Source organism: Parasteatoda tepidariorum, chromosome 6 (assembly GCF_982258835.1).
Source record: "Parasteatoda tepidariorum strain Cologne lab strain chromosome 6, Ptep-v5.0, whole genome shotgun sequence".
NCBI classification, from domain to species: Eukaryota; Metazoa; Arthropoda; class Arachnida; order Araneae; family Theridiidae; genus Parasteatoda; species Parasteatoda tepidariorum.
Genome location: NC_141760.1, coordinates 11619501 through 11644299, shown reverse-complemented (window position 1 = coordinate 11644299; position 24799 = coordinate 11619501). Strand labels below are relative to the sequence as shown.

General features: G+C 28.6%; 1 protein-coding gene across 6 annotated transcripts in view; it reads left to right on the top strand.

Annotated features, from left to right (window-relative positions):
- Window positions 1-24799, top strand: part of LOC107446990 (zinc finger E-box-binding homeobox protein zag-1) — a 525599-nt gene that overhangs the window by 340925 nt on the left and 159875 nt on the right. The window contains exon 1 of one of the 6 annotated variants that reach the window (XM_043039303.3): window positions 1360-1725. The exons of the other annotated variants lie outside the window; for them this stretch is intronic. The gene's annotated coding sequence lies outside the window, so the exon portion shown is untranslated. Of the gene's footprint in view, window positions 1-1359; window positions 1726-24799 lie in introns of those variants that run through there. 6 annotated transcript variants of the gene reach the window in all.

The following is a 24799-nucleotide window of genomic DNA, read 5'->3' as shown; positions in this document are numbered from 1 at the left end:
AGAAACTCTTGTATATTTCATTTAGAAATATTAAAACTAGAATTTATGCTTGACATATTTTTCATTTCTAAATATTTTTTCTGGTAGAATAAGAAATGTGATTAGAGATAAAAGTAAACTTATAGATAATTATTCATTTAAATTATGCTACATGTAATTTATTTAGAATTTCATGTTTTGAAAGTATCAATCGCTTAAATTTATAAGGACATTAATTTTTTGAAATGCGTCATTAATGAATTTACTCAAGAAGTTTTCATGATTTTTGAGTTGGGCTCGCAATCACTTCTGATAACCCAATAGATTAAATTTAGCATATTAAGTGCTGTTAAGCATTCCTTCTCGCGCTTGACTACAATTGTAATATAATTACATAATACATTGCTTGAAGGCACGCATTTAAAACATTAAATGTTTTTATTTATCGACTTCGAATACTTGTTCCATTTTAATCTATGTAACAGATTAATTGTTCTGCTACAGAATAACGTAATAGATTAAATGTAATATATTAACTATAAGTATGATTGTAATAGAATAATGTAGTGATTAAAGTGCTATTAACTATTCGAACTCGTTCCTGATTACGAATGTAAGTGTGACAGAATATTGCACTAGGTTGTTTTAATACATTGAAAGTATTAAATGTTATTTTTAAACTTCGAAAACTTGTTTTATGTTTATGTATGTAATACATTAATATTTAGTAATCGAATAATCTTACCCGATTACTATTGTATTAAAAAAAATGTTACTGATTAAATGTAATAAACTTTTCATACAAGCTGTTTTATATCCTAATTAATTTTCTTTAAAAAAAATAATAATTGCTGTTACTATTTTTAAGATTGATTATTATTGTTTTACTCCTGTCACAGCTTTTTGTGCTTTCATTTGTATTTTGTCCACTTTATTTTACTTAATTCATGCGTAGTTTTACTTAATGAAATTGTTGTACTTAAATCATCATCCTACTTCATTTGACATTTTATTTTATCATTGCATAGCTTGACCGATCAATATTGTTTACATAAGAGCCAAACCTGCTTCCCCTTCACTCTTCCAGTTTTTATTGTTTTTCATTCCAAACAGACTGATGACTGTAAAACTCTGACAGTTTTCACTAACATTCAGACATACAGGATCAGGTGCAAGGATGGGAAAGTTCGCAGACCCTAAAACAAAACATTCCTTGTGGATCTCGCAGATGAGAAATACATATTAAAAAAATAACTATCTCCCTACACCTGGGAATTCTGGGGCCACCCCTGTTCCATCTCTCCCCTCGTGACCCTGGACGGGGGCTGTGACCCTACGAAAGGGGAATGAAATTATCTTCGGTGTCTTTCGTTACCGTTTAAAAAAAACAGTAGGTGGGTGTAGGTGCAAAAAGAGGGCCGAGGGATTGTCTCCCCCCTTTCTTCTCCGGGATTGGTTCGAATAGTGGGGGAGAGCGTGGAACATTCTGTTAGGTGTGCAAGTTTGGTTTTTGTCACCGCTCGGTCACAAGGTGGGCCTTTAGGTAGGGAGCTTTGATTCAGTTTGTATTGAATTCGAAACGAAACATATGCTATGACTAACGATTTTGATAGTTTTCGCTTTTGGTTTTGAACTCGTGTTTGTAAATCAAATTTTTTTTAACGAAATGTGCTTTATACTTAAAAGTTACAGTGGAATAAAGCTAGTGGAGTATTTCAAATTCCAGTTTTCAGTTTTCATCCAAAGGTAAATCTTATTTTTTTACTATTCAGAATGAGATTTTATTTTGTTTGCATTTTTGATGAATAGACTCGTATTGATTCTGTTTGATGAATATATTACTGTGTATGATTGAAATGGTTGTTGATTTCCACCGATGAGTGTTGACAATCACATTGACGCTTTGGTCCGAATATATACCAGGTCTAGTTATGTACCACTCTCCGGTATACATTTGCCCGGTATGCCCTACATCAAAAAAAATTTTTTAAGATCAAGTGCCACTGCCCAGTATACATTTAAACAGTACTACGAACACTTATGTTTCTCCTAATCTATCCTCAGCAGATATTAATGTATCGAATAAATACAACATCAACGAATAAATTAATGCCAAATCAGATATGACAAATATTTCTATCATTCACCAAAGCGACTATGTGATTGTTGACATTCACCGGTGAAAGTCGACATTCTCTTGATTTTGGGCATTCACGGTAACAAATGCATATTGTTTACATTTTTGATTTGTAGATACTGGGAATCTAAGAAACAGTAGATTTGAATTAGAGGTTTTTCTTCTTCTTTTTTTTGTGAAATGATTTATTTATATTTTCATTTCTGATATTGTAATTTTATTGTGAATTAGTAGAGTGTATGAAATTCCATCTTTTAGTCTGCATTCAATGCTGAATCTTACTCCATTTGTTTATTTGACTGAATAACGATCAGAATCATTTTTATGCCGCTTTGTTTACACTAATTCCTTCGTGTTATTAATATATCGAATTAGATATTAATATATCGAATAAATACAACATCAGCGAATAAATTAATGTCAAATCAGATATAACAAATATTCCTGTCATTCACCAAAGCGACTATGTGATTGTTGACATTCACCGGTGAAAGTCGACATTCTCTTGATTTTGGGCATTCACGGTAACAAATATATATTGTTTACATTTTTGATTTGTAGATACTGGGAATCTAAGAAACAGTAGATTTGAATTAGAGGTTTTTCTTCTTCTTTTTTTGTGAAATGATTTAATTATATTTTCATTTCTGATATTGTAATTTTATTGTGAATTAGTAGAGTGTATGAAATTCCATCTTTTAGTCTGCATTCAATGCTGAATCTTACTCCATTTGTTTATTTGACTGAATAACGATTAGAATCATTTTTATGCCGCTTTGTTTACACTAATTCCTTCGTGTTATTAATATATCGAATTAGATATTAATATATCGAATAAATACAACATCAGCGAATAAATTAATGTCAAATCAGATATAACAAATATTCCTGTCATTCACCAAAGCGACTATGTGATTGTTGACATTCACCGGTGAAAGTCGACATTCTCTTGATTTTGGGCATTCACGGTAACAAATATATATTGTTTACATTTTTGATTTGTAGATACTGGGAATCTAAGAAACAGTAGATTTGAATTAGAGGTTTTTCTTCTTCTTTTTTTGTGAAATGATTTAATTATATTTTCATTTCTGATATTGTAATTTTATTGTGAATTAGTAGAGTGTATGAAATTCCATCTTTTAGTCTGCATTCAATGCTGAATCTTACTCCATTTGTTTATTTGACTGAATAACGATCAGAATCATTTTTATGCCGCTTTGTTTACACTAATTCCTTCGTGTTATTAATATATCGAATTAGATATTAATATATCGAATAAATACAACATCAACGAATAAATTAATGTCAAATCAGATATAACAAATATTCCTGTCATTCACCAAAGCGACTATGTGATTGTTGACATTCACCGGTGAAAGTCGACATTCTCTTGATTTTGGGCATTCACGGTAACAAATATATATTGTTTACATTTTTGATTTGTAGATACTGGGAATCTAAGAAACAGTAGATTTGAATTAGAGGTTTTTCTTCTTCTTTTTTTGTGAAATGATTTAATTATATTTTCATTTCTGATATTGTAATTTTATTGTGAATTAGTAGAGTGTATGAAATTCCATCTTTTAGTCTGCATTCAATGCTGAATCTTACTCCATTTGTTTATTTGACTGAATAACGATTAGAATCATTTTTATGCCGCTTTGTTTACACTAATTCCTTCGTGTTATTAATATATCGAATTAGATATTAATATATCGAATAAATACAACATCAGCGAATAAATTAATGTCAAATCAGATATAACAAATATTCCTGTCATTCACCAAAGCGACTATGTGATTGTTGACATTCACCGGTGAAAGTCGACATTCTCTTGATTTTGGGCATTCACGGTAACAAATATATATTGTTTACATTTTTGATTTGTAGATACTGGGAATCTAAGAAACAGTAGATTTGAATTAGAGGTTTTTCTTCTTCTTTTTTTGTGAAATGATTTAATTATATTTTCATTTCTGATATTGTAATTTTATTGTGAATTAGTAGAGTGTATGAAATTCCATCTTTTAGTCTGCATTCAATGCTGAATCTTACTCCATTTGTTTATTTGACTGAATAACGATCAGAATCATTTTTATGCCGCTTTGTTTACACTAATTCCTTCGTGTTATTAATATATCGAATTAGATATTAATATATCGAATAAATACAACATCAACGAATAAATTAATGTCAAATCAGATATAACAAATATTCCTGTCATTCACCAAAGCGACTATGTGATTGTTGACATTCACCGGTGAAAGTCGACATTCTCTTGATTTTGGGCATTCACGGTAACAAATATATATTGTTTACATTTTTGATTTGTAGATACTGGGAATCTAAGAAACAGTAGATTTGAATTAGAGGTTTTTCTTCTTCTTTTTTTGTGAAATGATTTAATTATATTTTCATTTCTGATATTGTAATTTTATTGTGAATTAGTAGAGTGTATGAAATTCCATCTTTTAGTCTGCATTCAATGCTGAATCTTACTCCATTTGTTTATTTGACTGAATAACGATTAGAATCATTTTTATGCCGCTTTGTTTACACTAATTCCTTCGTGTTATTAATATATCGAATTAGATATTAATATATCGAATAAATACAACATCAGCGAATAAATTAATGTCAAATCAGATATAACAAATATTCCTGTCATTCACCAAAGCGACTATGTGATTGTTGACATTCACCGGTGAAAGTCGACATTCTCTTGATTTTGGGCATTCACGGTAACAAATATATATTGTTTACATTTTTGATTTGTAGATACTGGGAATCTAAGAAACAGTAGATTTGAATTAGAGGTTTTTCTTCTTCTTTTTTTGTGAAATGATTTAATTATATTTTCATTTCTGATATTGTAATTTTATTGTGAATTAGTAGAGTGTATGAAATTCCATCTTTTAGTCTGCATTCAATGCTGAATCTTACTCCATTTGTTTATTTGACTGAATAACGATCAGAATCATTTTTATGCCGCTTTGTTTACACTAATTCCTTCGTGTTATTAATATATCGAATTAGATATTAATATATCGAATAAATACAACATCAACGAATAAATTAATGTCAAATCAGATATAACAAATATTCCTGTCATTCACCAAAGCGACTATGTGATTGTTGACATTCACCGGTGAAAGTCGACATTCTCTTGATTTTGGGCATTCACGGTAACAAATATATATTGTTTACATTTTTGATTTGTAGATACTGGGAATCTAAGAAACAGTAGATTTGAATTAGAGGTTTTTCTTCTTCTTTTTTTGTGAAATGATTTAATTATATTTTCATTTCTGATATTGTAATTTTATTGTGAATTAGTAGAGTGTATGAAATTCCATCTTTTAGTCTGCATTCAATGCTGAATCTTACTCCATTTGTTTATTTGACTGAATAACGATCAGAATCATTTTTATGCCGCTTTGTTTACACTAATTCCTTCGTGTTATTAATATATCGAATTAGATATTAATATATCGAATAAATACAACATCAACGAATAAATTAATGTCAAATCAGATATAACAAATATTCCTGTCATTCACCAAAGCGACTATGTGATTGTTGACATTCACCGGTTAAAGTCGACATTCTCTTGATTTTGGGCATTCACGGTAACAAATATATATTGTTTACATTTTTGATTTGTAGATACTGGGAATCTAAGAAACAGTAGATTTAAATTCGAGGTTTTTCTTCTTTTTTTTTGTGAAATGATTTATTTATATTTTCATTTCTGATGTTGTAATTTTATTGTGAATTAGTAGAGTGTATGAAATTCCATCTTTTAGTCTTCATTCAATGCTGAATCTTACTCCATTTGTTTATTTGGCTGAATAACGATCAGAATCATTTTTATGCCGCTTTGTTTACACTAATTCTTTCGTGTAATCTTGTTTGGGTAGGAGCCTCTCTGCTGTAAATGGCTTTAAAAAAAGAAAAAAAATTCATTTTATTCGATGTTTACGAAATATGCGTTGTAGTTAGAAGTTATTGGGGAGTAACAGTAGTGGAATAGTTGAAATTTCAGTTTTTTAGTTTTAATCCAAATATATATTTTAAAATATCTTTATCAGGAAAGTAAACAAATAATTTGTTTACTGCCTTGAATAGCCCTCACGATAATTTTAATGTCATTTTGTTAACATTTATTCGCACCATCAAATTTCGATTCGAGCTTCTGTGTTGTAAATCGATTATTTTTTTTCTATTGTTTTATTAATGTTTTAAGATGTATTCGTTGTTGTTAAAAGTTACTGCGAAATGACATTAATAAAGTTCTTGAAATTCCAGTTTTTAATCATTAGCAGAAAATATATCCTAATTTTCTTATGGATACAAATATGTACAAATGGGAAAACTTTTCTCCTGAATCGATCTCTTTTTGTATTTTATTATTATTTATTTAAGTTTTGTAACCGGTTTTCTATTATGTTAAGTTATGTCATTAAATTATTGTGGTATTATAATAACACTAGAATGTTTAACCTTTTCATACTTCGACCTTATTTATTTACTTTCTGATGATAAACATTTATGTTACATATCATGTTACGTTACATTCGTCACTAACTTATATCCTAATTTTCTTATGGATACAAATGGGAAAATTTTTTGGCGTGAATCGATTTCTTTTTATATTTTATTATTATTTATTTAAGTTTTATAACCGTTTTTCTGTTATGTTATTTTCATTAAATTATTGTGGTATTATAATAACACTAGAATGCTTAACCTTTTCATTCTTCAACCTTATTTATTTACATTCTGATGAGAAACATTTATGTTACATATCGTGTTACGTTACATTCGTCACTAACTTATATCCTGATTTTCTTATGGATATAAATGGGAAATTTTTTTTTTTGTGAATCGATTTCTTTTTATATTTTGTTATTACTTATTTCAATTTTGTAACCGTTTTTCTATTATGTTAAGTTATGTCATTAAATGTTTGTGGTATTATAACAACACTAGAATGTTTAACCTTTTCATTCTTCGACCTTATTTATTTACTTTCTGATGAGAAACATTTATGTTACATATCTTGTTACGTTACATTCGTCACTAACTTATATCCTAATGAATATAAATGGAAAAATTTTGGTCGTGAATCGATTTCTTTTTATATTTTATTATTTATTTAAGTTTTATAACAGTTTTTCTAATATGTTAAGTTATTTTCATTAAATTATTGTGGTATTATAATAACACTAGAATGCTTAACCTTTTCTTCTTCAACCTTATTTATTTACATTCTGATGAGAAACATTTATGTTACAACATATCGTGTTACGTTACATTCGTCACTAACTTATATCCTAATTTTCTTATGGATATAAATGGGAAATTTTTTTTTTTTGTGAATCGATTTCTTTTTATATTTTGTTATTACTTATTTGAATTTTGTAACCGTTTTTCTATTATGTTAAGTTATTTTCATTAAATTATTGTGGTATTATAATAACACTAGAATGTTTAACCTTTTCTTTCTTCAACCTTATTTATTTACTTTCTGATGAGAAACATTTATGTTACATATCGTGTTACGTTACATTCGTCACTAACTTAGCGTAACGTAACATTAACATAAGTTATGAATTCTTAAAAATTTCATTATATTTTTCAATGAAATATGTGCTTTTTGATTAAAAATTATTATAGAAATTTATTACACTGATGATGTTACTTCCAATTTTAATTTTTATTCTTGAAAAAAAGTCCTAATTTGTTAATAGTTTCGCATCAAGATAGTTATTACTTTTTCAGGTTATCTCATGCGATATCTTTTTATATCGTTGATTAATTTTCTTTTCTATGAATTTCTTTGTATTTAAGGTTATGTAAAATTATAACAATAAAGTAATTGAAATTTCAGTTTTTATAAAAAAAATTGAATTCTTTATTTGGTTATTGTAACTAATTTATTTTTTTAATTGAATAATTTTTCGAGTTGTTCATACTTTTGCTTAATTTGGATTTTTGTGTTCCAATCTTATAATTATGTGTTGTAATTAGTATATTTTCTTCATAAGTAAGTGTGTATTTTACCTTATCTGGGCTTGTATCTTATAAGGAGGTTACATTTGAAAATTTAATGTTTATCCAAAAGTAAATTTTATTTTGTTTTCACGTCTAGTTATCTTGTGTGAAAATAAATAATTTTAGATTTTCTATTACTTTCACCTATATTGACAAAATCTTAATTTGTTTGCAACGTTAATAATAAAGAAAGAATGTTCTTCTGTAACTATATCAAGCAAATAATCTATAAGTAAGAATTTTAAAGTTTTAGACAAATAGTCCTTTCATATTACTGTATGCTATTTTTGTTTAACATAATTATATTACTTATTAAGTAGAAAAACTTAAGTTTAATTGTATATCTCGAATACTAATTTATTATTTTAATAAATTTTTGTTAAGGAAATAAGTCTTATCTGTTGCTCTAATTGTCTGTTAAGTTATAAATAAATCTTTATGAATATTAGAGCTTAATCAATCGAAATAGAGATTTATGAATTCTTAAATAATAGAATTACAGCAGTTACAAATTTATAAAATATATATAATAAGCACAATTACAAATAAATAAATGAAAAGTAAAAATATATCTCTAAAATGACTTTTAAATGATAAACGTATCGGTTGTTACTGCTTTTATTTTATTTTTATTAAAGAACTAACGATTATTGTTAGCTATACTCGATAACATCCATAGTAAAAAATAATAATACATCAATTATAATAATTGATTATAATAAATAATATATTAATTATAATAAATAATATATTTATTAGAATAAATAATATATTAATTATAATTATAAGATAATAATTACATTAGAATACATTAGAATATCCGTCATATTAATTATTGCCGGTATCTATAATTATAATAATTATCTATAATAATAATAAAATGAAGAGTTTGGGTGTGTATCTCTTATAACTCAAGAAGGGGTAATTTTAAACCCCAAACCTAAAAATCATTCCAAATTCCAAATAGATAGTACCGAAGTGATGTTTGAAGACTGGAATTTTCTCATTGGTTTAGAACAAGCTATTGTTTTAAATTAAACAACAGATGATTCTGTTTTATCAAATATTTTAAAGATAACATCTGTGTTCTTTTCTAGCTTATAGCTGTCATTCATAAAAAAGCAGTTTATTGCACGTTCCTAGGCCTACATCTTGGCGCCTTGGCACGTTTTTTAATATTTAACTAGTTTTTATTCGTTAAGTCTGATAAACTCAAATATTAACGGGAACATGGCAGCATAAGCGGACTAAATAATCAAATTACTGTTTCTGAAGTTATTTAAAGCCATGTGTTTATTTTGTTTATAGTCATGCTTTTGAAAAATCCTTTTATTAAACTAAACAATAAACTAAATTGAAATAAAAAGAAAAAGAAATTATACACTAAGGCGCAATTTTAATGAAGAAGTATTACTAATTCGTTTCGTTTAAACGTAAAAACTGGAGATGCTATTTTGCAGTGCAATTCAAAAAACGACGTGATTCACGATTGATTCCGAGAAAAGTGACTTGACAACTGTTTTCCTTCGATTGCTAATGCTATGAATGCTAAAATCGAATTTCGAAAATACTAATAAAAAGAATTTTTTTTTTTTTTTTTTTTTTTTTTTGTGCAATATGTAGCTTACCATACTAAGATGCCTAATATATAAAAATCACAATTTTGAATTTTTTGTCGCTTACGTTGATTTTTCAATTGCACGGCAGTATTATTGATGCCTATGATTCTTAATTAATTTTGGTGATAGGTTACAATGAAAATAAAAAAATCCATGTACTAAAAATCAAAATCATTGTAGAAATAATACAAATCTGTTTAGGAAAACGTAAGAAATCACCATACTATTTATTTGGTCAATGATTTTAGTATTAGGCCCTATTGGTATGATAGTTGTTTGTGCAGTTTCAATGCCCTGCGTCAATGTTTTTTTTAAGGTCAAGTGCCACTGTAGAAAATATGTATGAAAAGTAAAAATTCACCATTTTTGACGCCAATGATTCTCACTTAATTTTAGCAATAGTTATAAGTTGAAGTAAAAAACATATAAACTATGAACTATAAAGCAATTCGTTTGGAAGACGCTTTATTATTTTTAGTTAGTAATCACTGCAATTTTAATAGCTTTAAAAAATAGAAATTATTACGATATATTGCTTTAATATATTTGGTGCGTATTAAAACTGCTTCAATACTATGAAGTTTTAATATAGATACTGTTTTTTTACTTCGCTTCGAAAGGGGTAATTACCGGAGAAAATCACTTAATTATGGTAAATTTCGACAATCAGGAATTGGCTTTCAGTTACACATTTTAGTTCATGCCAAATGATACTAAATACAATTAAACCTTATTTTAATTGAATGTGCTACTAAAAACTTATTTTGCTTAATCTAATTACGTAAAGCCACTAGGAAGGACAAAATAAATTAATACTATAAAATTTTTTTTAACTACTGTATTTTAGCTTTATTAATTGTGTTGGTACATGTCTTTCAATTTTATGCATGATTTCGTTGTGTTAATTACTAATTTTTTGATTGTTTTTTTCTCCTAATTTATTTACTGAGTTAGTTAATATTAATTTAATTAATTCTGCTAATTTAATGATTACGAAGAACGAGTATTCATCTGGTAAGATATATTTTATTCAGAAGCGCACGAACTGTTGGCATCTAACTCTTTTCTTGTACTGGTTAGCACTATTTCAATATTTTGTACAAATATATTTGTCGAAAAATTGTGTAGCTGTTAAAATATAATAGGATGTTTCTCTTCTTATTTTTAATAAAATACTTTAAATTCTAATCGTACGTGAGAAAAATCGAAATAAGTTAAAAGTTAACATAAGTTAACTTAGTAATAATATTAATACCTTCCAGGGAAATCATGGAAGAATAAAGACTCAAAATATCACACAGTATATCTGTGTCTCAATAATTCGAGTTTCCCCATAAATTCGAGCTAGTGAAAAAAAAGTAAGTCTTATTCCCAAAAAATGACAAACGCACATACAACACGTGGAACAATTAGTATGATTGATTTTACGACGATTACTATGACTGAATGTTGAAAAACGACGTGATGTTGTTTGTTCAACTCTGAAATATGCGAATAGTGTGTTTAAACAGACAATTTTTTTTAAGTACAATCAACCTGATTGCAGTACTATAATGAATATTGAAACTTGGTTTATTGAAGCAAAATGTTCCTCTAATGTAAGTAAATTTTCTTTAAATAGAATATTTTTTTCAATTAAATACTGACATTTAAAAAAATACTTTGTTTCCATTTATTGAAATATTTATTAAATATTAAATTTTGGAAACTCGAGCTCTCAAAAGTTCTAGGTAAGACTCTATACTATACTTTAAAAGGAGAGAAAGAAAAACAGGTTTTTTTCCCCATTCTCCTCACCTGACTAACATAAATTAGTCTCTCTCATAGAAAATTTTGTAATATGAACCCTCCTTATCTGTTTCCTCACCTACAGAAGAAGCAGTCAGACAGGTTTTAACCAAACCTCCCAGATCAAACTTTTACCTCTTACGCCAGACGTAAACAGCGTCTGGGTGGGGTCCACAGGTGGCTATACAAAGCCAACAGCCAATGAGGTTCGAGTTTTAGAACAGAAACCTTCCTTCAAGGTGATACCACCACGTGTGCTATCCTCTCATATTACAACCCAAGCACTCTACAGCTTTGTGAGTTTTCCCACGAAATCTGCAGACCCGCTCTGCTGATGTCCTCCCACAATGCGCTTCTTTGTATTAGCGACATTTTTTTTTACCTTGTCCCCCCCTCTATGCTATAAAAACAAGGAACGGGATTTATATCTAGGTTGCCTGCCATTGAGGTGTGTGGTGGGGGTTGCCATGCATGAGTGCCGATTGCTTGATTTGGCATGTGTCTGGCACCAATGCCTTCATTATACTCGTGACACGCTTCACTAACTTTAACGCCATGGCACTCTGAGAAATTATGTTCAGTGCGAATCATATTTGGAAAGCAACTAAAAAAGATTTCCTTGCCAAAGTTGCAGTGGTGCTCTGGTAAATTATTTTCAACGTCGAGAGCTGTGAAATTGCTAAAATACAATATAATCAATATTAAATCAATACTATATAATAAATATTAAATTATTACAATGAAATAATGAATATTAAATCAATACAATATAATCCATATAAAGTATTTTGTCTCCTAAACTGATTTTAACGCTATGACTTATTTTTATTGTTTTTGAAATCAAAAGGCCACATGAAAAATATTTTGTCCCCGAATTTGTTTTGAGGATCATTCAAACGAAAATAACAAAAAACTTGTTTTTTTTTGTTGTTGCATATTTTGATACTATATTGAAATGTCTCTTACTTTATGTCTTATTATCTTTCGTGAAAGATAATTTCCTTTGCGGAAATTTTGATTATTTATGCAAAAAAATTACTACGCCTGAGAATTATATTCAATTTAAGAAAATGATTAATTGTAAAATCAAAAAAAAAAAAAAAAAAAAAATCTCAACAGTATATTTAAATCTTCCTGTATAGCGTGTATTGTTTCCTTCAAAATCTGAGTCCCTTTCTTTGTTAAAAAATAGAGTTTAAATTATTATTAAAAAAAAAAAAGAGACTAAAATCAAATTAGTTTAAACATGTTGTATTCCAAGCAAAAGAACGTTATGATTTTTATGAAACATGACTGCGTCTGTTAAAATGAGTTATTGTATTTTAATATGTAAAATCTGAAGAAAAATATTTTCACCAGAAATTTTAAATTCAATGTTTCATTCCCCAATTTTTTTCCCTTCACATATTTAATGGTTAAAATTTTTTAGACCTCTTATGAAATGAAATCTGGCTACAAATTACGTTAAATTGATGTCTGTTTTGATAAATCTGTAAAATGCTTAATCCAACGTTCTTCTGTGTACACTTAATTCACTTTTTATCGCCTTGTTAAAACCCAAGTAATGTAAAGTGTAAAAAAAAATGAATGTGAAAGCTTTCTCATAACAGATAAACCCGATCCCAACTCGGTGGGAAAAGGTTAAAACGAAAGAACTACAGGATGGATTCAGCTAGGAATGACAGCAGCAGATGTGGAAAGTGTGAAAAAAAGAATTTAAAAAAAAGTCATCTCTAAGATGAAGCCTTTTTACCACCTTAAAACTTTGAAGACGGTGACTCAACTTCGCAATTGACCCCACCAAGTTTGTTTTCTTTACTTTGTGGATGTAGTGTGGGATTTTACCGACGGTGGCGTCATCTATTTCACGGAAGCTATTCATTTTTTTTAATATATTTCTTTTACTATTATTTCATCGTGTGTTCTACTTTTTGTTTATTTTTTTAAATGCTTCATCAGTGACCCTTTCTCTTTCGTGAAAGAGGGTTTCGACTTACGGTGGAATGTTTTTTTTCTTTTCTTTCCAAGTTCTTTTTATTCGAAACACGTGGAATGTTGTGAATTGTGGTGAAGGATAAAAGAGTTATTTCAATCCTCAGGTTTCTTTTTGTCAAATGGCAATATGAGCTTAGTCAGGATCTTTTGAGTAGTGACGATTCGAACATAAGACCTGCTTGTTGAATTTTATTTACAATACCTTTTTTTCATTTTAACTAAAATAAGCTATTCATTACTAGCAACGTTTATTAAATTTCAATTTATTAATTAATTTTTCTCAAGTTCTCTTCATTACGATCACAACCATAGGCAAGTATTTTTTATTGTTATCCTTTTCTACTAAATAAGTTCGATATTTTCTTCGTAATCTATAGCTTTATTAATTAATTATTCGTATTAATTAAATAAATTTAATTAATTCTTCGATTTAAATTTATTTCTAAAACTTTTTTCCAAGGGGGTGCAACCTTTTTCTATAGAGTACCTGTAAAAACTAAATTATTTTTTAAGTTAATTTTTTAATTTTTAATGGAAAAACTTATTTTATCGTTTTATTTACTAGCTATAAATGGCTGAATATTTTATAAATGTATATATTATAAATGTATTATTATATTATAATTTTTTTATATTATAATTTTCTATTATATTATCTTATATTATTAACATATTATTATATTATTTTCTATTAAAAATATCTTTTATATTTATATATATTTTTTAATTAAGCGAGGCTTGAACTCGTGACTTTCCGTTCTTTGAAGAAATTTAAGTTTCTATTTAACCACTAAGTCAGGTGGCTTCATATCCCAATAATGGAAGAAAAAAAATTGAGCTCGTCTTACCTTTAGTGGCACAATATATACAAGGCAGAATCCAGACTTTCGAATAAAAACAGCAATTGGAAACGAATCGGTAAGAGACATCAACAAAATGCACGGTTTCATGCGTATTTGAGAAGTTGGTCAAGTTTGTTAGCATTCGGTTGAGATATTCTATCACGTCTACTATATTCACCAGACCTTGAGCTCCCATATATCCTACTATTTTGGTCTACAAATCGATCCTGCAACTTCAATCACTTAATTAAAAAATAAATCAATAAATAGTGAAGTATGCGGACGTCATAAAAACTCAAGCTGAAACGTACTTCGCTAAAAATTCGGTCAGGTTTTACATGAAGATAATTTTCGATCTTATGAAAGATTGAGTAAGGAATGTACTTTATTTATTATGTATATCTTTTAAATCTTTATATCTTTTAAATCTTTATATCTTTTAAATCTTTATATCTTTAAATGAAATTATATAATGTATAATAGAACCATTATAAACAATGCATTAATTATCAATAGATTTTCAGGGGCTTAATCTTTTAATGAGTTAACAAAAATGACATAAGTACGTATTTTAATTTAAAATAATTTTTAAATAATAGCTGATTGAAAAGTATATTGTTTGAATATTAATATTATATCACATTACAATTAGTGTCATTATTGAAATTTAGGATAATTTTAGAACTCTTCAGGTGGCCTAATCATTTTGTTGAATAGCATGAAGTGGGGAAAGTTCCTTTACGTGAACTCTAAATTATACCTTATATCCTAATTATTATTTTAAAAAATATCTAATTTCATTCTCTAAATATGTTTGTTTTTTTCAAGTTAATTGAATTATTTATTATTTTCAGTAACAGAAAATCAGGAGTTTTAAATGGCTGTTAATCATTTAAATATTATAATAAATCAACCTCCGAAAATGTAAATATGTTAGTTGTGCACTAATATATTAACGTTGTAAAGTTTAGTAAATAAGAATTATTTTGCTAACTTTCTCCACGTGGTGCAATCTGGAAATTGTTTTTAAATAATTCCTACCTTGAAAAAAAAATATAAAGAGGTTTAATAAATAGCAATTAAATATTAGTAAAATGGTGATAAGGATCATTACGATAACATTGGAATGTTTTATATAATTGAATTTTTTATTTATTATAATTTTTTTATTTTAAATTTCAAAGCTAAAAGAGAACATTAGATTTGGTAATGAAAGGAGCGTTAACCGGACGAAACGACCTGTTTCGGCTTTTTTTTTTCTCCTGATTCTCTTTTTCAGAACTTTTCCTCAGAACCTTATCCGTCCACCTTTAAAACCTCATTTTATTTTCTGCTTTTCAACTTTCTTTCAAATCGACCTCAGTTTTCCGCTTAGTTAAATAATTTTCTTGTAAATAAGATTCATAATAAAATTTATAAATAAAATTTTCTTGTGAAAATAATTTTCTTAATAATGAAATTTAAATTTTTTTCTTTTGCTCTTCTGCTATTTCTTATTATTTCGCAAAGCATTTTGGTTTAGGTCATTTTTTCTTCTTCCTATCATGGCTGTTGGTGTGGACACTGTGCCCCCCCCCCTTTCCATGTTTCATTTTTACTAGGTATGATCCAAACAAATTACCACTCAACACTTATCTCAGAGATTAATGGGATAGAGTTCTTGGAATTCCATCTGATGACCGACCCTTTACCGGGCCTCACTTTTATTTTCTTTTTCTTGCCCACGAATTTATGGGCCGGGAGTGTCTATGGGAGGCCCTTTCCCTCTCCAGAAGTGTGCGTCAACGAGAGAAAGGCAGACTGTTAGGAGGAAGAGGAGAAAAAAAACCTGCACAGAGAGTAGTCTTGTGTATTTAGAGGCCAAAAAAGAAATATCGTTATACAGATAAATGAAAATGGAGGGATAAAAAGCCAAATATTCGGCTCAATTTTGTGCCAGGCCTCTTTGCTCAGAAGGAGGAGAAAAAATTCTAGTAAAAATGAGCAGGAGGCCCTCATTTTAATGAAGGTTGTTGAATCGTCGGTGGTTTTACCCATAAAAAAATGTCAACCCTATCAGAGAAACCACATGAGGCATGGTGTATTTTTTATTTTTGAAGAACTGTTTAGCTCATTTAAACTCAGATTTTGTTTTGGGAAATTCCACTTAGTTCGTAAAAGCTGATTTAACTTTTAGTGAAGTTAACTAATATTTTTTTTGTTGATAGATCAGACATTAAATTCATCCGACTTTTGGCAGAATTTCTGACTTTCTAAAATTTAGGGGGGGGGGAGAATAATGAAAGAAAATACTATGTTAAATATCGATTTCTTTTTATGTTTCCACATTACCTTAGAATTATTTTATCTTTTTTTTTTTTTTTTTTTATCATGATTTATATATAAAACTTGTGGACTGTCAATGTTCATTTTAGTATGTAAATAATGTTCTTTTTAAAGAAAATAGTTTCTCACTTTTATTTATTTATGTAATTTTTCATGCTTCGAGTTAATATGATTGATAATCGTTTGAGTTAATTTTTAAACAAATTTTAATGAGTGTTTGACAAAATCTTCGAATCCTTTCTAGCTGACGCTCAGGATATCAATCATATTAACTTTCCAATTCGCTTACTTTCCAATGAATTCCCCACCCAGCTCCCATCAACCACAGTGCTGACTTAAAATATTCTCAGTGGTAGACGGATTACAGGTTAGTTAGAGTTCCCTTCCATCAGGCTAACCATGGGAGGCTTTTGAGGTTTTCCTCACAATGCAATGCAAACGCGGGTTAGTTCCATCAAAAAATCCTCCACGAAGACATATTTCTCTCAATACTTGATACAGAAGTTTCCAAGTCTTCTGGATTGGGTTCAAAATTACAATGCTACGGAGTTGAACATAGGTAGCGGTAAACTGAAAAATTCGGCAGGCTGTTCAACAACGGTTATAAAATAAAATAAAATCATATTTAGCAATCGAATCAAAATTTTCTTCTGGTAGATTGATATTGAAATTTTGCCTTAAAATTATTAAAACGTTCCATTGAGGTAGACACTTTCTTCTACGCAATTATTTTATATCCCACTCAACATCCACATCACATTAACTGAATTCTTAAAATTCATCAATAGTTATTTTCTTTCAAATATGAAATAATTTCATCCGATGAGGACCAAAATTTACTCTCGATACAATATTTTCCTTCATCGTCACCCCCCCCCCCACATTGTTTCTGACATCGAATATTTATTCGATAGAACGACCAGGAACGTCAAAAACGTTCCAATAAAACAGGTGAGTGGCATCGAGTCAAAATCTTTAATTGAAGATCGCAATTTCTCGTTTGCAACCTCCTTTTTTTTTGGAACAGAGGAGGATGTATAAGGGGGAACTCTAGGGATGTTTAATTGTGGGGGTGGTTGGCGTATGAGAGCTGCTCATAAAATATTTATCGCCAATAAAAGTCTAAACTAAATCTTTAGATTGGGAATCGCTTTCGAAGAGATAAAAGAACTACTAAACTCGTCTGGAATTTGATGTTTTTATTATTGATCGTCTGCTTAAGAGATTTTTTAGCTGTTTATTATTGATTAATTTTTATTTTCTTGAGGACATAGTGGGGTTATAGAATTCAGGGATGTGTAGCTAAAATATTCGTTTCCTGTGAGCTAGACTCCACTTATATTCAACTAAAACCTCCACCAAATCCAGAAAAGAAATGAAGTTATCATTATGTAGTTGTTAATTTTAAATTATATGTTTTTTTTATTATTTGCGATTAAAAAGAAAATTTAAAAAAAAATTACATTTTGTACTATGAAAAAATTGAATAAATAAATTTTAAAATTATATTATTTATTTTAATTTTAATTAAAATCTAAACTGTTATGAACTATAATTTCCTGTAAGAATGCCAGCCAGGTGGCCGAGCAGATAGCGTGGATGACCGCGAAGTCATTGACTGCGGGTTCGAATCCCGCTCAGAGCATGGATGCCTCTCTCTCTGTTGTCCTCTGATAAGTGAATTTGGTCAACCTTATCAACGGGTATCTGTGGCCTGGTCGTCACAAGTGCATCAAACAACGCTGAAATGAGCAAAACTTCATGCACCTTCCATGGGATGAAGAACGATAAGTGCAGTATCTGTTGCTAAAAAAAAGTTGCCAGTAATAATGCCTACCAGTAATAATGCCAGTAATATGTATAGAATAATATATAAATAATTTCTAAAAAGAAATATGCAAATGTGTCATTTGCAATATGTTGCAAATTATACATTTAATTCATTCGCAATCATACATTCACTCCATTCGACAATTTTTCGAAACTTATGTTTTAACTAAATAAGCTTGGTTTTGGAATTTATAAATTAAAAGATATCGTGTAAATAATTTATTTATTTATTTATTTCGGTTTTTTGATAGTTTCAATGATTTTCTGTGTTCTTTCCCTATAGTTCGGTTAACGAACTCTTAAAAGCATTCAAATGTGATCAATTAAGTTTATGACAAGTAATTTAAATAATTGTCGCAATAATTCGAGTGATAATTTTGTTTACTTATTTTTATTTTACTAATTATTGCTTTTGCATAGCGACTGTACATCAAAAATTTATTAACAGTATAATTGTCCACGAGCCAAATTTAATTTACCACACCCGTTTTCAAAACGTTTATTAAAATTTTTTATCAAATTGTTATCGTTAAGTATTTTTTCACGAAAATTTTTCTATAAATTTTAAATACGATCATAACAAGTTATTTTAAATATTTCCATTTATACAGAGTTATGCTTTAATCATTCATAACTTTGATTACGAAGCACCTTTATCATCAATAATCTTGTCCAAAATTTTTTTTTAATATCCTAAATCCCAATATCATTTCACCACATTGTTCTATCATAATTCAAAATTAATCATTATCAGTATAAATAATTCATTATAATTCAGAATTAATCAGCATTAATAACTCCTTGTAATTCAGAATTAATCATTAATAGTACTGAACACAATAATTGTGTATTATAACACAGATCTAATTTATGAACACAAACATACGCGTATAATTGTGTAAACAAAGCAAAGAGACTGGTTGGTATAAGATGATTTCTTCCCATTTCCAATCACGTGCTTTTATTTCTGAACTTCATCGGTTACCTCTGCCATCTAGTGGCAAATATTGGTATATTTTTAAACCTTGAATAACTTTTCTCGTTTTTTTACTAAAGCAACTTTTTTCCGTGATAATTTCTTTGTTAAGTTATATAAAGTACAATCTGAAAAGTAAAATTATGAGAAACATAATTATAAGTATAAAGTTAGAGTTATAAAAAATTCCTTACCTAAAATTTTGCTCAATTTATTTCAGTAATTGTGATTTAAATTATAGGAAATATGTATAAAGTAACGAGTTCGAAATTTTTGTTAATCAGTCTACGATTTATGTATTTAAAATTACTTTAAGTAAAACAATTATAAAAATCAATCACCATCATCAAAATCCTACTTTTTAGTGAGATTATGGAATTTTTTTTAAAACATTTTTATTTGTTTCCTTTTTGTGCGAGCTATTATTAATCACTAATTTTATTTTAATACAAATAAACATGCCTAAATTTATTGATAATTCACTGGCAATTTGAAGGGCTATTATGAATATTTATGAAATCCACTTTAAAGACTGTTTCTCTAATTTATTTATTTTATTTATTTATTTATTTTTTTCATTTGTTCAGTTTTTCTTGAAAAGTCTTTGCTTTTAATATGATGTTTTAAAAAAGTTCATATGCTGTTTTAATAATTTTTACTATTGTTTTAATTTAAAATTTTTTATAACATCATATGTAAATAATTAAAAGTATGAAAATTGTAAAAATTATACTTTTAAAGCTAATGACTACTTTTTGTTTTAATTCTGACGTTTTTTTTTTTTTTTTTTTTTTTTTTTTTGCCAAATAAAAAATAAGAAATGTTTAAAAAAATATAAATTAAAATAAAATATATAAAATTAAACTTTTAGTTTTAAATGTTATATAATACTTCGCTTAAAAGAGTCGTCTCTATACAGTAAATTCTTTACACTTAAAATTAACATTTTTAAAAAATATCTTCAATTAGGCGAGGTTTATCTGTCAGGATGAAGAATATTAAAATTAATAAAAATGTCTCAATTTTTGCTTCTTCTTATGATTCAAACCAATGAAGCATTTACTTTTACTTCTCGGAAAATTTTAAGATTATTCGTTATTGAACTTTAAAATTTATAATTATCATATCAATAAATGTTTCTACTTCATTACTTTTTCGTGTTACTTTGTATGTTAAAACTGATTGGTGGTTTAGTAATCGTTTAATATCTAATACCAAGAACTTTTTATATTACATAATAACCATTGCATTTTTAGTGTTTTGATTTTTTAAAAAAATATTTCTCCAAAAAATGCTTTAATATTTAAAAAGAAATGGGTAATTTTTTTACTTGATTTTAAGCAAATCAGATTATTATTCTATGTTTTTGTATAACTTATTAATATTTTTGTTAATAACAAAATTTTTTGTTATTAATAAAATATTTATGTAATATTTTGTTAATAATATTTTTTTACAATTAATGTTTTTTCGTTTTTCTCAGCTATTATTAAAGAAAAAATATCACACGAGAATAATGAAAATATATTATTGTAATATCTATTATAAAATGAACAATATTTCCTAAAAAAAATATGTAGCATTTTATGTTTCAAAAGTACCAGTTAAATGCATACTGGGCAGTAGCACTTGACCTTAAAGAAGCATTGGAGGGCATACCGGGCAAATGTATACCTAGCAGTGGCACTGAACCTTAAAAAAACATTGTAGGGCATACCAGGCAAATGTATACCGGGCAGTGGCATTTCGAACATTTACCAAAGCGATTATGTAATTGTCAACATTCATCGATGGAAGTCAACAAACACCCATTTTGGTCGTTCACAGTAACAATTATATAGTATTAAAAAATGTAATTTTGAATTATACTTTGGAAATTCTAAATATTTGTCTTTGGGTACAACATTCCATTGAATTAATGGATGGAAATAAAGAACTTTGTGTACTTTTAATTGTTCTAAAAGGTTGAGCACACATTGTACCCAAGTACAGTCGAGTTGTTCGGTGACGTGTATGGATGAGTAGTAAACAGTGTGACAGTTCTAGAGCAAACGACATTATATTCTTCGTCACGAAGATACTGCCACCCCTCTTCACAAAATACCACGTACAGAAATGGAAATGAATTTGATAAAATACAGCGTTTTTCGAAAAGAAAGAAAAAAAGAAGCATTTGTAAAAATGATTTAGGTAAGAGCAGAGCGAAGAGTTTTCGATGAGTAATTTTATTTCTATCGTTTCTTAAAAGAAGCCACATTCTTCAAAACGAGTATTGATATTAAATGTTTCAAAAAACGTCATCCACAACAATTCAGCCGCCAACTTCTACAATAGCCCCCCTATACTCCTTTTTAGTATCAGTTAAGCGAGGGTATTTCTGGTGGATTTTATGACCGAGGGGGTATTCCCCCCAAAGTTCTTCCCGTGTCTCAACTAAGTGGTTGCGCTAATATATAGCCTGCTTTCCTGCCTAGTATATGGCTATGGTTTTAGATAGATAGTGGCATGAGTCATGGATTCGAGGAGTCATCAGATGTCATGGTCAAGACTTAGATGAGAAAGTTGGATAAGTTTTCGAATTTGATTTTAAATTGTTTGTTCTAATGTAATTTTTGTGCAACACTTATTGCTCAAGTCTATCCAGAGCGGAAGTATGAACACTTGGCTTATATGCCATAACACGCCTAAGTTTTCTTTTATGAGGCGCGCTTGCTTGTGCGCACTTTTTAGTTTTATATAATTAAAAAAATAATAATTAGTTACAAATATTACAAACGTCTATCTTGTGCGAAGTGTGATTCAAATCGTAAGAGTTTTCAAATCAACAATTCAGAACGTGGTAGAAAAACGTATAACTTAGTTTATACCAAATAAACCGGTACATTTGCTTCATTTGATTAAATTCAGTACGCAACTGTAATGTAATAAATGTATACCTTAGTACAAATTTCAAGTCAAATAAGCTTTTTTTTATTTTTACGATTAGTATATTTAATTCGATTCAACAATTCAATGTGCAAATCTAATTTTGTAAAAAATGTGTAACTTAGTAGTTCAATTTTGTTAACTAGTTCATTTAGGTGATTGGAATCAGGTTTTTTTTTTATCGTTAGAAGATTATGTTTGAATCTTTCAGAGTAAAACCATTTCCATTCATCGGCAGTCTTATCTTTTCCGTAACTATTAACTCCTAGAACTATTCTATTTGCAAGGTATCGTATCTCATAATAATTAGATATTGCAAATGCAAGGAATCGTGACATTATGATGAAATAATGCAAAGCTACGTAGAATTAAAAATTCACCATAACTTCACAGAAGTACAAATGATTCCACCAAGAAATTCCAATCATGTAGAACTATTTCAACTGAAAAATTATTCGGTGAATTTAATCAATCTTTTTATTTAGAAGGCGGCATAATAAGAAATATATAATCATTTAAAATGTTGCTTTCCTAAAAAAAAAGGTACATAAAGGAGAATTTTACAAGCGCAAATGGGACAAAAGAAACAAAACCTGAATTCGATTATAGGTTATAATCGTTCATTTAAATAAGTTGTAATGTTTTGAAAGCGATAGCTCTTAAAACTTCTTAAACTGGTAATAAATTTCCTTCAACATCGATAGAATTACGGCACGATTTTCTCCGAAGTTTTCCGATCTAACTTAGCTTTAACGTAGTCCAAAATCGTTCCATTCATGTTCTGAAAGCTGTTCCAAAACGTAATTTGTTCTTGGCATGTGCCAATGCATCAGGGTTGTGTTCTAAATTTATTTCTACACTCCTAAATTACTCAATTACACTAGATTTAAAAAATTAACTTTTTATTGCAAAAGACATTTTAACATTTCACAAGGATGTATTTATTATGGACTCATCAAATAAGGACTTATATAATAATTATTTTATTTAATAATAATTTTAGGTTAAAAGTTGTTTTCAAACAAAAGAAAGTATCTTTACCAAGGAGAATTTTACCCATTCCTTTTAGCTTCCAGTATTTTAATATGAATTTCAAATTCAAGTTATTAACAAGTTATGAGGTTGATGTGCGCATGCGCTTTCCTCCATTGTTGACATCGAACAAACTTCACTTTCACTCGAATTGTGTGCCCGGGGACAGAAGGGCATTCTGGTAAAAGGCGATTCGAATTATTAACGGTTATGGGGACCCATAAATGAATACCCACTCTTCCCCATTTCTATATAAAGAAGGGGGTCACTAATCCTGACTGCCCACTCATTGTACCCGGGTGGGAGGTAGCCTTTCGCACATCAGTGCCCGGTAAATATTTTAACTTCCGCCCTCCCCCCACCCTACTCACTCTCGACTCCATTTAACAGGAGTAGATTCCTGTTCCTGATCATCTTAGGGTAAAGAACAGGAAACAGGAACTGATGCCAGGAAGAGATCTTACTAATGGAAATTTCATCGTTGCGGTGAATTTCGATTTCGCACTAAAACATTCTATTCTAAATTCTAAAACACTCTCCTGAGAGAGGAGGGGAAGGGGTTGATTTATCTTCCTCTTTTGTTCCCTTCTCTTCCGATGTTTTGATGAATTGGGATACATAAATATCGACGATTGTTTTAAGTAATGGCGATATTTGGAGGTTTTGGTTTTTATAAAAAGATGAACGATGTGTCATATTAGGTTTTTAGCAATGATTGATTTAATGACTGACATTGTGGGGGGTCTGTTTCGGTGCAATTGAGGTTAGAAATCGGATTCATTACAAATTATTTTCTAAAAACGGCCCCTTCACATTTCGTTTTTCATTGTAAAAATGGGCCCTTCTTAAAATTCTCTCCTTCAAAAACAATGATGATGAAGTCAATAATTCGCTCTATAACTTCTTACAACACGGCTTTTAAGATGTTTTTTTATTTAAAAAACAGGATTTTATTTTCGCACATTTTAAAAGCAGACAGAATTTTATTCTACGCCAATTTAAGATTCGGAAAATTATGACTTGATTTTAGACAATTTCTGGAAAACATCTCTTATTAAAAGACGTTTTGAGCGATATCTGGAGATGTTTTTTTTTTTTTTTTTTTTTTTTAAAGTAATTTTTTTCTTTCTAGTTTAATTTCTGTTTAAAAGTGTGGTGATGTTTGAGTGTTAATTAGTTTTTATTGATACTTTAACTGAAACACAGAGGATTTTTGATCGCTTTTACACATAAGTACTTAATTTATCGAATAAAATCAAATTTAAATATTCACGAGTAAAGGATACAAACA